Source organism: Bos taurus, chromosome 19 (genome assembly GCF_002263795.3).
Source record: "Bos taurus isolate L1 Dominette 01449 registration number 42190680 breed Hereford chromosome 19, ARS-UCD2.0, whole genome shotgun sequence".
In the NCBI taxonomy this organism is placed as follows: Eukaryota; Metazoa; Chordata; class Mammalia; order Artiodactyla; family Bovidae; genus Bos; species Bos taurus.
The window spans coordinates 19,466,600-19,481,334 of NC_037346.1; the positions used below are offsets into that span (position 1 = coordinate 19,466,600).

Consider the following 14,735-nt stretch of genomic DNA (forward strand, 5'->3'; position numbering starts at 1 on the left):
ACAAAGAATTGGCTCTGGGTGGGGTTTGGGTTACTGATTTGAATCTGTTTTCTTGGAGCCAATTTGAATTCACTGGTAAGGCTGAAGGACTGTCACTTCCTACAGTCCTTTGTTCGAAAGGATTGTGTTTTGCATCACAGCCCAGGGAGACAGGTGCAGTGAAGCAAAACAGCTTTTTCTCCTCTCGCCAAACGCTTTGCACAACTACACACATCCATGCTCTTATCTTTGAGCTAAACCTTGCTACAACAAGGAGCCGCCCTGCAACATTCTCAATAGAACAAAAGACTCCTAAGCCTTGGGAAACAGAAGCGGTCCACTTGATAGAACAATTGTCAACTAGTATATTACAAGAACAGCTACATTTGGACTGAACTCAAGGTTGGTTACAGTGAGGTGTGACTGTTTCTGGTTTACAGGTTGAGTAAACGCAGGACTCAAATTTGCCTTAGGGTTCCTTTATTTACAAAATCAATCAACCACAATTCATTAATTACAGCCCTCAGTTAACTGGAATTTTATCTATCCATCTCATTCCTAAATGTAGATTTTCAGCTTTTAACATAAAAGGCCAAGTTATAAGAAGTTAAGTGTATGTCTGAGAGATAATAAAAGTACTAATATCCAAAGAATGACCTTGATTTAGCTCAAGTTTTTGGCTGTATGTACCCAAATTGGAAGAAGCCTTGCTGTACTCAGCCCATAGAAACTATATTATCCTTGGCTACTGAAGGCAAAAGCATTGTCTCTCAATATAATTTTTTTAAGATTTTTTTGATGTGGACCATTTTTTAGAGTCTTTATTGAATTTGTTATAATATTAATTCTGTTGTATTGGTTTTTTGGTCCTGAGGCATGTGGGATCCTAGCTATCCAACCAGGGATGGAACCCACACCTGCTGCATTGGAAGGTGAAGTCTAAACCACTGGATCGCCAGGGAAATCCCTATAATTTTTATTAAGGACACACAAGTGTATCAATCAAGATAGAGTGAATTTCTGTTCAAGTAAATCAGGAAGAGCAAGATATTATAGCAGTCTCTTCCATAAGCACCCTAGAGAAGCAAGTTTTGCCAAGATGCTTCTCCTTGAGACATTAAAAAATCCCACTCCCACCCCGTGTGACCTGACAGCTTCGAGTCAATTCCTTAAGGAAGCAAGGGTGTTGCAGAAACCAGTACTCGAGAAACCAAGCACCACTCGGAGAGCTGGAGAACACAGGTTTATTACGCTGGCGGGCCCAGAGGAGTTAACACTCCAAGCTCTGAGCCTGGAACAAAGGGATTACAGAGTTTTTACAGACAGACTGTAGTGGGCAACACTAGCTGTTGTTAAACAACAATAGGCTGGTTTAAACTAAGGGGTTTCACGCACGCACGGTAACAGTGGTCAAGATGGGGAGGAGGATGCCTGTCCTGGACAGGCATGATTAAGCAGATCTGCAGGGGCTGGGCAATTGCAAAGAGCAGGACAAGGGTGAGTGAGATAAACTCCAGTTCCTAGTATTGCAAGTCCCCACTTTCTGAGACTACGTGACCTACGTGATCTAGATTTTGCAAGGGGCAAGCTGAGTTACAGAGGCAGAAGGAGAAGGAGGTTATGTAAAATTTTAACGTTTCCTCTTCAAGGGGAGCAATTAAGTAAGCCCCTGGGCCACAACTACTGAGCCCATCTGCCACAACTGGAGAAGCCTGTGCACTACCCCCTTGCGTTGCAATGAAGATCCCTAGCAGCCAAATAAAAAAAGAGACAGAAGAAGAATGAACCTGACCATCATGGTCAAGAACAATTTGCTAAGGGGGACAGGGATCAAAGTGGGGAGACTAGTTCAGAGGCTATTAAAATAAGTCAGGCAAGAAATGATGGTCACTTGGACAAGGATGGTGGCAGGAGAGGTGGAATGAAGCGGTCAGATTATAGGTATAGAGCTAACAAGATTCGCTAATGGATTAGATAGTGTGGTGGGAGAAAAGGAGAGTAAATGGTGACTGCAAGGGTTTTCCTTGAGCAAGTGGAAGGGCAAAAGCACTTTATCTGAGAAGAAGCAGATGGCAGGCAGGAATGGAAGTCGTATTTGGACACCTCCCTAGAGGTGAGAAGGAAACTACAAACCAGGAATGTGTGGTGTCCTTGAAGCCAAGTGAAGAATGTGCCTGAGGGAGAAGGGAGGAGGGATAACTGCAAATGCTGCTGATGAGATCGCTGAGATGGGGACTGAGAGCTGAGCGATGGATTTAGCAACCTGACAGCCACTGGGGACCTTCACATGTGAGAGAAAGTCGCTCAGTTGTGTCTGACTCTTTGCGACATGGACTGTATAGTCCATGGAATTATCCAGGCCGGAATACTGGAGTGGGTAGCTTTTCTCTTCTCCAGGGCATCTTCCCAACCCAGAGATTGAACTCGTCTCCCTCATTGCAGGCAGATTCTTTACCAGCTGAGCCACAAGGGAAACCCAGGGGACTTTGACAAGTGCACCACTAATCACTGAAGTCCTCAGGCACCGCTCCAAGCATGGAAATTCAGGTTCTGTGATGCGGAAGATGCTGGAAGAAAAACGCGCTCTTAACTCCAAATTCTGCAGCTGTCTTGGGAGTCAAAGCAGCAAGTCACACCCAGACCTGCAACACCATAGACCCTAAGCCCAGAGAGAGTCGCATTATCGATACAAGCAAGTCCATTTGTATGAAAGCAGACAGGGAGCTGCTGGGAGTTCGAAAGTAGGATTCCAAGTTCCCAGCCAATCCACTGGCTCCTGTAACATACTGATAAACCAACCAACTAACCAACTCAGAAGCAAAGCAGTATTGAAAAGGCAGCAGCAGTAGCATTATAAAACTATCTGAGATCTAAACCCTTCCACCTCCAAACAGAAGTGATTAGAATAGTCATTCAGTTCCTTTAGGGCAGGAACTCTGCTTCACAGTCATACACCATGCCGGGAACAGAGTAGATACTTAACAAGGGTTGCTTGTTGATTGGCTGATTGCTATGTCTCTTACATGTTATCTCATTTAATATTCACAATACTCTTCAATATAGTCACAATACTCTTCAAGAATTGATGCTTTTGAGAGTAAAACCTATCTGACCTTTAGGGCATGAAACATCAGAACTTGCTATAATGGGAGATCAGGCCTTTATGTAATCCATTTACATTAGGGACAGAGAGCATTTTCTTTTGCTTGACAGGTTGACATGCCTTCATGTGTTTTCCAGTTAATTAGCAGAATCATTTAGGCACTGAGGGTTTTGATGATCTCAATAAAAATACCTATTTATGTAAAAAAAAAAAAAAAAAGAATTGATGCTTTTGAACTGTGGTGTTGGAAGAGACTCTTGAGAGTCCCTTGGACAGCAAGGAGATCTAATCAGTCAATCCTAAAGGAAATCAGTTCTGAATATTCATTGGAAGGACTAATGCTGAAACTGAAACTCCAACACTTTGGCCACCTGATGCGAAGAACTGACTCCTTGAAAAAGACCCTGATGCTGGGAAAGATTGAAGGCAGGAGAACGGGATGACAGAGGATGAGATAGTTGGATGGCATCACCGACTCGATGAACATGAGTCTGGGCAAGCTCCAGGAGTTGGTAATGGACAGCAGCAACATGCAACAAACTGAATATAGGTTTTGGAGTTGGACAAACTTATATTTGAATCCCAGAGTCCCCAGGTGCTCATTATAAAGCTCTGGGCAAGTCATTTATCTTTTTTGAGCTTCAATTTCCTTATCCATAAAATGAGGTAATAATAATTACTTTGAGGATGTTGTATTACATGAGACAACTTGCATAATTGTAGATACACAATAAATGCTATTCCTCCTTTCCTCAACCTAACAGTCAAGGGAGCAGGGGAGACAGAATTATGTAACTGTTACTATTTCTCTGCTTTGTTTCAATGGTTCTCAGAGTGCTATTGTAACCTGTAGCATCACTTGGGAACTTTTAGGATGCCAATTCTCGGGCCCCACCAACACCTACTGTCTCAGAACCTCTGCGGATGGGGCCCAGTAATCTGTGATTGCACGTGCTCTCTGGTTTGAGAACCACAGCTCTGTTTCATTATGGACCCAGTCTGCAACATAGCCACAGGGGAAACTTGAGTAGCTGGGTAACTTGGCAAGATCACAAAGTTATTCACTGAAGACGCCATTCAAATAAGGACCTCAGGCAAAAGAGTGCTTTTATTCCCAACAATAATTACCAATGGAACATAGACTTTTCTCATTTTACAATTGAAAATATGGGACTCTCTGCCTTTGTGAGCCTTGCTAAACTTTCTTATAAGGCAGTTTCTCTGTTCGTGTTTCTTTTCCCTACTCAAAACTATGCCTGGTGGTAAGTACGCTATGTATCTTCTGTTACTCATGGTGAGGAAAAATATGCTAACATGTATAAATACATGTTAATAACCAGGCTCGAAGTAAACAGGCATGCATGTTAATTCAGGTGTCCTTCTAGGAGGGGGAGTTGGCACAACACAGCTCTAAGAAGAAGAGGGATGTTTAGCCCTCTCTGTCCTGTGGCCCTGCAGTAGGCTCAGTGTCATGGCCACAGCATCATAGCTGGGTGTGTATCCAGCCAAAGCACTGGGGGTGGGAGGGGAACAGATTTTCAAAGTACGGTAGTCCTGGACAGCACGTGCTGGTAAACCGGCTCTTAGGGGTGTCCTGATTTTCATGGTGAAACACTCTCCCTACAGATGATTTCAAGCTACCATGGTCAAACATCCTGCTAGCAAAGTTGCTGAATCTTCAACCACCAGCAGTGGGCAGTGGAGCTGGCCCCAGCACACCGCTGTGACATCGCCTATCAGCGGGCCCCATTTTGACATGGCAGCTGGCACAGTGTTTTGCTTATTGTACTGGCAAGCGCCTTCAGAATGCTTTGCAGTATGCCTCCTGAGGCAGTAATCACACTGATCGTGACTTGATGAACCCTGCCTGATTCTCAGGAAACCAAATTTATATGTTGGATTCTTTCAGTAGAAACAATTATTTTGACTTTACACCTATTTTGACGGGCACTTGTGAAAGCAGGATGACCAAAATTATTATTTTCAACTAAATAGAATGTTGACAATAATATGAAATAGATTAGAAGGTAGAGATAAGCTCCTTCCTTGAAAATCTCTTCAGAAAAAATTATTATAATACATAAGTGTATGTTTATATTATATATTAATAGAAGAGTTTTATAAGTATTAAATAAACAGTCTTTGGCATAATTTTACATGGTTAGATCTTCAGGAAATTTTATTTGTTCCAATATTTCTATGTATTGCTGAGAAGAATGGAGTGAATTATAGTATTCTGAAGTGAGGTAGTTGACCTCAATTACACAAAGGATAGGAAATTTTTAGAAAGAAGATCATGGTTTTATTTTTTGCCTGTAGTCTCAGGATTAAATTCACTATCAAATTCTTTTTTCTATTCATTCTTAAATTATCCCAAGATTCTTGTAACCTCATAAATAAGACGGTAGACTAAATCAAATGCATTTCAACATTTTATAAATTCTAATCTTAAAAATATAAACCTATTTATTCATAAAATTTATTTTTAATTTATATCTAGCAGAGTATTTTGTTTTTTAAGAGAGCGGAATTTTTAATATTTATTTTTATGTATTTATTTGGCTGTGCCGAGTCTTAGTTGTTGTGGCTTGCGGGGTCTTTAGTTGCAGCATGTGGGACCCAGTTCCCTGACCAGGGATCCAATCCAGGCCACCTGCATTGGCAACACAGTCTTAGCCACTAGACCACCAGGGAAGTCCCTTGAAAACAGTTACTGGTGGAAGTGAAAATTGATTCAACTTCCATGCATGGCAACTTCACCACCTCATTCAAACTTACAAATATATCGATACGTACCTTTTCACCCAGCAAGTCCATTCCAGGAACTTACTCTACCGGTATACTTGCCTTGTATGAAATGACATTTGCTCAGCATTATTCACTGCAGTGTTGTTTATAATAGCAGCAGAATGTGTCTCTCAATAGGAGATGACTGAAAATGTTGTGATGCCTCCGTGCATCACAGTGAACTAAAATGAACCATGCTAAGTCACTTCAGTTGTATCTGACTCTGTGGGTCCCCGTAGATGGCAGCCCACCAGGCTCCCCTGTCCCTGGGATTCTCCAAGCAAGAACACTGGAGTGGGTTGCCATTTCCTTCTCCAATGCGTGAAAGTGAAGTCGCTCAGTCGTGTCCGACTCTTAGAGACCCCATGGACCGCAGCCTACCAGACTCCTCCATCCATGGGATTTTCCAGGCAAGAGTACTGGAGTGGGGTGCCATTGTCTTCTCCAAAAATGGACCATAACAAAGGATAAATGAAGCCTTCTGTGCATTTGAAAAAAAAAAAAAAGAATCCCAAGATACATTATTAAGTCTTAAAGAAAATCAAGGTCAGAGCAGTTTATAAATGACTACCATTTGTGTGGGTTAGAAAAACCCAAATCAACAATAACAATGGGGAAAAAAAAAAACAGGCAAAGGGGAAAATATGTACAGCTTTTCTGTACTTAGCATGACTTGAAAAGGAGACCCAAGAAACTGGTAACTTGAGAAAGGGAAACCGGACGGCTGGGGGGTGGATTGTTGTTGTCGTTTAGTCGCTAAGTCATGTCCGACTCTTTTTCAACCCGCCAGCCTCCTCTGTCCGTGGGATTTCCCAGGCAAGAATACCGGACTGGGTTGCCATTTCCTTCTCCAGGGGATCTTCCCCACCCAGGGATCGAACCTGCGTCTCCTGGATTGCAGGTGGATTCTTTTACCTCTGAGTCACCAGGGAAGCCTGGGGAGTGGGTTGAAGGGAGACTTTTACAGTGTCCCTTCTGAATTTTGAACTATGCAAACATCTTACCAATTCTAAAACTAAAAAAATTCACGTGGCAAGTACTCATTGGCTAAAGGAACTAATGAACTAGAAAACTGATTTATTAAATAAAGGGCTTCCAGTCAATACTCCTCTGTGCTCTTTAGAGGAAAAGGTTTTAGAGACTCCTAGCCTCTGCCCCTTCCCTAATTTTTGGCAGAGTCCCCACAGGGAATCACCAACAGAGGTGCTCTCCGGGCCTTCAGAAAGGCATGTGGGAAGAAAATATTTATTCCGGTCAGCTGGCATAATTTCCTGGAAAGGCCTCCCTTTTTCATCCTGAAACCATGCTTTCATGTGGCCCCACAGAGAAGCCAGTTGGAAGACTTTGCCAAGCCTGTTTAATTAGACTCCTTGCTGAAAAGCTGAGCCATTGGTCTCTGAGGTAGCAACTGGCCCCAAAAGATGGAATCACTTCTCCACAGGGAACTCTTTTTACAAAAGTCTGATAGTTAATGCCTTCCTGCATACAAACCAGCATCTAAAAATTATTTACAGTATTGAGAAAAGCAAAGTGAATAATACCAAAGTCTCCAGAATTGCAACAACCCGAAGAGCTGGTCTGTGAGTGCTGATTAAATTCCAGGGGAAAGGGTAGTGAACAGCACTGGTATGTGCTTTGGGCAGCTCGGATGTCATCACTTGGGCTTGATAAGGAGGATGAAAAGGAGACTGACGACTTCCCGGGAGGAGGCTCCGGGTGCTCCGGGTGCCAATGAAGGAGAGTCCCATCCTACAGGCCTGCAGGCCAATAACAAACGGAGGGGAAAAGAATGGGAGGAGTGGGGGCCTTAACCCCTTCTCCCCCCATCTCCTTTTGTACTATAATGTGATCGTTTCTATAGCAACCTTACGGAGAAAGGATTACTGCCCCCTGCCCACCCCACTCTGCAGATGAGGAAACAGCCTCAGAAAAGGGCAGCAACTTGTCTAAAATCTTTACAACTAACACGTGTCCAGCTCAGGAAAAGAGCCCAGGGCTCTCTACTGCTGGAGTTCATTCACTTTAGGATTTTTATCAGAATTTGTTTTAGGAAGGAAGACTAGAATTTTTTTTAACCTTCTATCTGATTAAGTCAGACAGCGTTCCTTGCCAAGATTTTTTGCTACTTTGTGTGTGTGTGTGTGTGTGTACTGTGAGGGATCTTAACTCCCCAACCAGGGATGGAATCTGGCCTCCTGCAGTGGAAGCATGGCATCTTAACCACTGTACTGCCAGGGAAGGCCCTATTCACTTTTTAAGTCAGAAACAATCATTTAGCTTCTAAGAACTTATGCCATTTTTCTAATATTGCATCTCAATGTGCTATTTGGCATCTGTACATTATTTCCAACACAAGGAAGATGAATTCTTCCTTTTTCTTTCCTTCTCACCTTGGGTTCGTGCATATGAGCTCAATGAGGGATCCTCAAATTGTTTTATCAGTCAGAAGACAAAGAGAAAATTCCCAGGGGTCCCAGGACAGCCAGAGCCCCTGACTGGAGGTAGGATCTGGCTGCTCCGGTTACTTGGGTATTCACTTTCCATAAACTGTGTCTTTTGACTTTTCTGAAGACAAAACTGGGAGATACAATCTTACGTTAGCCGTATGGACTTGTGTTAGACCTAAGAAAAACTTCTTAACGTATGATAAAAGAATGCAAGAAACAGATAATATTAATAAAACCAATGCTTCTTGTGCGTCCATAACTATTGCTACCCTGAAAGGAGCACTAATTCAAGCTGAAAGGGAGAGATGAAGGCGACAGGTGTGCGTGAGTGTGTGTGCTCAGTCGCTCCATCATGTCTGACGCTGTGATCCCAGGGACTGTAGACTGCCAGGCTCCTCTGTCTATGGGATTATCCTGGCAAGAATACTGGAGTGGGTTACTATTTCTTCCTCCAGGGAATCTTCCCGACGTAGGGATCGAACAAGAGTCTCCTGTGTCTCCTGGATTGACAGGTATCAGGGATCAAAGATCAACGAGCAAATTATTCGTCTCTGACTGGTCAGTCAAGAAGATGTTGAACTGCCTTGCACACAAGGATGTTGCCTAGTACTATTGGTGATGTAATTTGAAGATCATTGAGAATGTATGTCTTCATCAACCTGAACAAATCCAAAATGACCAACAAGGAAAGTAAAGGGCACCAACACCTTACCTGCCTTTTCACCATGATGGTTTCTGTCTACCAGGACCCAAGGTTCAATTCACTTCCAAACAGCAAGGACCTGGCTAATTCCTCTCTCTCTGTTCCCACAACAGCTCACCGAGTAAGTTCTAACTTGATGATGAGCAATGGAGGGCCCCATCAGGTTCTGATCCATCACTGAGAGCTTTTGTTTTTTCCTGTGGATTAGGAGTAAGAGGCTCTCCTGTCATCTCACTTAATGGAAGTGAGAACTAAATGAGATAATAATATAGGATAGTGCTTTGAAAAAGTTGAAAATTTGATATTCAAATGTCATGATTTTATTGTTAACAACAGCAATTGTTTCTTGCTTTCCCAGCTAATTTTTTTTTTCCTGTTCTTAGAAAAAAAAAAGAAAGTAATAATTGCTACAGCCTTCTCAGGAGCATGGGAATGCTGTTCAGTGAGAGCTTTCTAAATGGCTGTTTATTATTAACACCCACAGAATTTCTTCTTTTACACATCTCTTTTGGAATGGAGAGTCCTCTAGGGAATGGATGGTACCATCCACTTTCTGTGAAATGCCTCTTGGGTCTGACTCAGTGTAAATGATGAAGTAGGACAGTTGATCATCTTGATACAAACACACGCCTCCCCACAGCTGCATTTCTGCCTTCTGTTTCTCTGACCCAGTCCTCTACCCTCAACTTTTCCTTGATTCCATCCACCGTGCTTATGAAGGGGTTTCGGTCCCCCCATAATTTCTATTAAGTCGTTCTAAAGATCCCTTCCATAAACACACAACCCATAAAAAGCAGTATGATTGCTGCCTTTGGGCAGCATCAGACTATCTTTTAGCTGCTCCCCTTCCAACCAGACTGCTATGCCAAGCCCCTTCCATCAGGTGACTGTTGAGAACACACAGCCACCACCCCCTGTAGCAGCCACCACCTGGCTGAGTAATCCCATTCAATCGGCAAAACTTGACTGAGTGTTGGAGTCATACAAACCCAGCATCAATCCTGGTTCTACCATTAATGTCTGTGAGAGCCTGGGCCAGTCCTTCTCTCCCCTGAGCTTGTGTCCTCATCAGTCAATGGAAACATGAATGCTTCCTCTCATGGTGGCTGCCAGAATTCAAGATAACATACACCAAGCACCACCTCCGTATCAAGTACCCACGAAACATGCAGAAAGGGTAGATATTGAGTAACTATGAGAAACGTTCTAGAGATGGTAGAATTCTTAGGGAGAGATCAGAGTTGCCTGTGGACAGAGGTCAAGAAAGACTTTGTAGAGGAGCTTTGCAAGAAGGGTTAGGAGTCTGGCAGATGGACTGAGGGGAGGGCACGCCAGGCAGGGGAACAGAAACAAAGCTGGGACTGGAGCCCAAACCCCTGGGCCCAATGGGGCAGGTAACAGGATGCAGCTGCAGCAGAGTAGGAGTGGGGAGGGAGGCTTGGGAGAGGAGGCCAGAGCCAGGAAGAAGCTAGATCAGAAGAGCCTTTTAGGGTCATTGTTAAGTTGTAGGGCACATGGTTTGGCCCACAATATAGTAAGATTTTTGCAGCAATGGCCATGTCAGAATACATTAATTATACTAGCAACTAGATAATGAGAATTGAACATCATATATTATAACCCTCCAAAATATAAGGGTCTCTGAGCTGATGGAAACCTTTGTAACCCTTCCAAGTCACACCAGGGTCTGCTGAGAGGCTGGTCCAGGAGGGATATCTCAGCAAAAGCTGGAGATGGAAGAGAACAAGGAGAGAATATCCAAGACCAAATCCTTGAGGGTCAAGAGAAGAGGAAATAAAACATAAATCTTAAGCCCAGGGATCAAGGAACTCAAAGATACAGGACTGAAATGATGTGACCTGGGAGGTAGAATGAAAGACATGTGAATTAAGAGCACTGGCTTTGAATTCAATCTCAGCCCTACTGTCCACTGGCTGTGTGACCCTGGGCAAATTGTTTTACTTCTCTGGGCCTTAATTCTTTCATCTGCAAAGTGAGGCTAATAATAGTACATACCGTTCAGAGAAAATTGAAGCAAGGCACTTATCACTTGACTGCCTGCAGGTAATAAGTATTAAAGATATAATAATCCATAAAAGTGATTCCAGAATACCCTCTTTCCCTCTCTTTTTTCCCCCTCTACCATCTTGCCTGCTGTCTTCTTTTGTTTTCCTTGCAAAACCTAAAAGGACAGTATTTTCAAGAATCCCTGTCTTCAGCAATGTTTTGCCTTTCTTCGTTTTGTTCCTGAGGCCAGAGAATAAGTTGGGAGATCACCCTCCCTTGATCATGGAGGAAGCTATGACATAAAGGACTCCAAATCCTATTAATGATGGTTGGGCCATTTAAAGAAAAACCATGCAGTGAAATTGACTTCTGGGGGCAAGTACAGGTCTATGAATTTCAACACATGTACACATCCATGTGACCACTACTACAATAGGACGCAGAACCGCCTTTTCACCCCCACATCTTCCTCGCACTACCTCTTGATAGATACACGCTCCCACCGCCCCAACCTCTGGTAACCACTGATGGGTCGTCAATTATTGTGGTTTTGTCTGAGACTGTCATATAAGTGGAATCATAACCTATGTAAGCTTGGTTACATGTAAACCGTGCTTCTCTTATCGTCATAATGCCACTGAGATTTACTCAAGTTGGTTTATGTATCACTAGTTAGTTCCTTTTGATTGCTGAGTAGTATTCAGCAATTCAGCAATACTGAATTCAGCAATTCAGTAGTATTTGGACCTTTTGAAGAGAATACACAAGCATCCTTGGCGCTATTTCTTTTGTGTAGGTTGCCTTAGTGAAATTCAAAGCAATTGGTTCCAAGTAACAAATGGTGTATTTTTAATGTCTTCAGCCATGCACTCAGTTCTTAACTAATTTTCCCCTATGAGAAAGTGATGCCCTCAAAAAAAAAAAAAACCATATAACTTAATATATGCTTCCCCTATTGGGAGATAATCATTGAGAGAGGGCTATAGGTAGGCATCACTGGCATCCCACCGCACATGGTCCTCCTGCCTCCAGCCAGGTTCCAGGCTTCCCACATGGTCTCACAGGCAACTGTACCATGGATCTTCTGTGACAGCTTCCAAAGCCACTCCATGCCTACCTCAAGTGGCCTCGGTTTCAGCTGTCTGATGCCCCACCACTGCTCCCCAACAAGAGGACCAGCCATGTCTCTGGGGTTTTTTGTTGCCATGCTCACGTCACTCTCCTTCACTTCACTCCTGCGAGCCCATTCACATCTGCAGCCACTCATTTCTTCCTCCCATCAAAGGCCCTCTCCTGACCAGAGGTTTTTTTTTTCCAGCTTTATTGAGATATAACTGACATGTGACGACCTTGTGTAACAGGTGTACAATGTGTGGACTTGATGCACTTATATGTTGCAAAATTATTACCGCCATTAATGATTAAAAACTCCATCACCTCATAAAATTACCATTTTTATTTTGAGAACATTTAAGATATATTCTCCTTGAAACTTTCAAGTTTATAATAAAGTATTACTAGCTGTAATCACCATGCTACACACTAGACCCCACAGGACATATTTATCTTATAATTGAAACTTTGTACCCTTTATCCCCCCTTTCATCCCACACCCCAGCCCCTGGTAACCACCACTCTACTATCTCTATGAATTCAGCTTTTTTAGATTTCTCAGTTCAGTTCAGTTCAGTTCAGTCGCTCAGTCGTGTCTGACTCTTTGCGACCCCATGAATCACAGCACGCCAGTCCATCACCGACTGCCAGAGTTCACTCAGACTCACGTCCATCAAGTCAGTGATGCCATCCAACCATCTCATCCTCTGTCATCCCCTTCTCCTCCTGCCCCCAATCCCTCCCAGCATCAGAGTGTTTTCCAATGAGTCAACTCTTCGCATGAGGTGGCCAAAGTACTGGAGTTTCAGCTTTAGCATCATTCCTTCCAAAGAACGCCCAGGACTGATCTCCTTCAGAATGGACTGGTTGGATCTCCTTGCAGTCCAAGGGACTCTGATATCATATATAGTTATTTGTCCTTCTCTGTCTGACTTATTTCACTTAACATAATATCCTCAGGGTCCACACATGCTGTTGCAAACGGCAGGATTTTTTTCTTTCCCATGGCTGAATAATATTCCATTGTATATTTATATATGTCACATCTTTATCTATTCATCCATTGACAAGACACTTAAGTCAATTCCATATCTTGCCTATTGTAAATAGTGCTGCAGTGAACAAGGGACTACAGGTATCTCTGCCATATCCTGATTTCAATTCCTTTGGATACATACCCAGAAGCGGGGTTGCGGGGCCACGTGATAGCTCTATTTTTAATTTTTTAAAAAGAATCTCCACGCTGTTCTCCATGGTGGCTGTACCAGTTTACATTCCTATCAATCCTTGCTAACACTTAGCTCCTCTGACCAGAGTTGTAATTCTTGTATCAGAATCCTGAACAAGATGGCCTGGCTCTTGCAATGTCATAGTGCACTCTAATTATCAAGTCTTTGATTTTTACTCTCTCTCAGTCTCTAACACTGATGAGAATAGCTTGAGTTGAGTCAGGGGAACATTTATAGTGTTGCACCTCAGTGTTGCTTCCAAAATTGTCCTTCCTTCAACCAGGGTCTGCCCTAAAGCATTTTGTTTCTATCTTCCCAAAATTTAAATTTTCAGCTCACTGGGTGTGGTGGATGGTCTCCGAAGGTGGCCACCATCAATGTCTCTCTCCATTGTATGGGCATGCTACTCCTTCCATCAAGATGTAAAGTCTAGGAACTACGCTGGTGGCCCAGTGCTTAAGATTCCACTGTCCCAGTACCTCCATTGCAGCAGACATTGCAGCAGATCCCTGGTTGCGGAATAAGATCCCACATGCTGCACATAGTGCAGCCAAAAAAAAAAAAAGGACGTACAGTCTAGTTCCTCTTTCCTTGAATCAGGGCTAGCCCTATGACTTGCTCTAACCATCAGAATGAGGCAGAAGTGTCACTCCAGTCCAGACTTTGAGGAAATGCAAAAGGTGCAACTCATGTTCTGAGGAAAGCAGCCACCACAGAGTAAAGAAATGCATGGTCTTCTGAATGACAGACCATGTGGAGAGAAGCCACACAGAGGAAGACCAGGGTGCCACACATGTAAGTGAAATCTTCCCAAACCTCTCAGCTCAGCCCAGCCACCATCTGAACACAGCACAGAGTGGCCCAGCTGTCATTACTTGCCACCACCCAACCAAGCCCTGCCTGGATTCCTGACAGACAGAATAATGAGAAATAAGAAGTCACTGCCATTCTGAGCCACTGAATTTTGAGGTAACTTGTTACCCAGCAATGGATAAGAAAAACATGGAAAGGTAATCCTTCAGGTTTTCAAGAGGTGGCTTTCACCCTTTTCCTTGCTTCAGCATCTCAGGCCACAGCCAGACCTGTGTTTCAACTTGTCTTCATGCTTCTCAGAAGGGCTTGAAGGTCTTTGTGCAAACAGAAGCCCTGGTCACTTCTGAAATGTGCCCTGACATGCCAGCCCCCACATGTGACATGAAAAGATGACTCCTTCTCTCTCCTCACATTTCTTTTCTGTTATGATAGAAGTTTTTAGGACGTTAAAATGAGTTTGCTTTCCCTAATCAGTGAAATAATGTATGTGTGTGCTAAGTTGCTTCAGTTGGGTCTGACTCTGTGCGACCCTGCGGACTATAGCTCACCAGGCT

At 43.3% G+C, this 14,735-nt stretch overlaps 1 protein-coding gene across 1 annotated transcript in view; it reads right to left on the reverse strand.

Annotated features, from left to right (window-relative positions):
- Window positions 1-1,209: 1,209 nt before the first annotated feature.
- The window catches only part of LYRM9 (LYR motif containing 9), a 91,977-nt gene continuing 78,451 nt past the window's right edge, over window positions 1,210-14,735 (reverse strand). The window contains exon 5 of the transcript XR_813163.4: window positions 1,210-2,546. The gene's annotated coding sequence lies outside the window, so the exon portion shown is untranslated. The remainder of the gene's footprint in view (window positions 2,547-14,735) is intronic.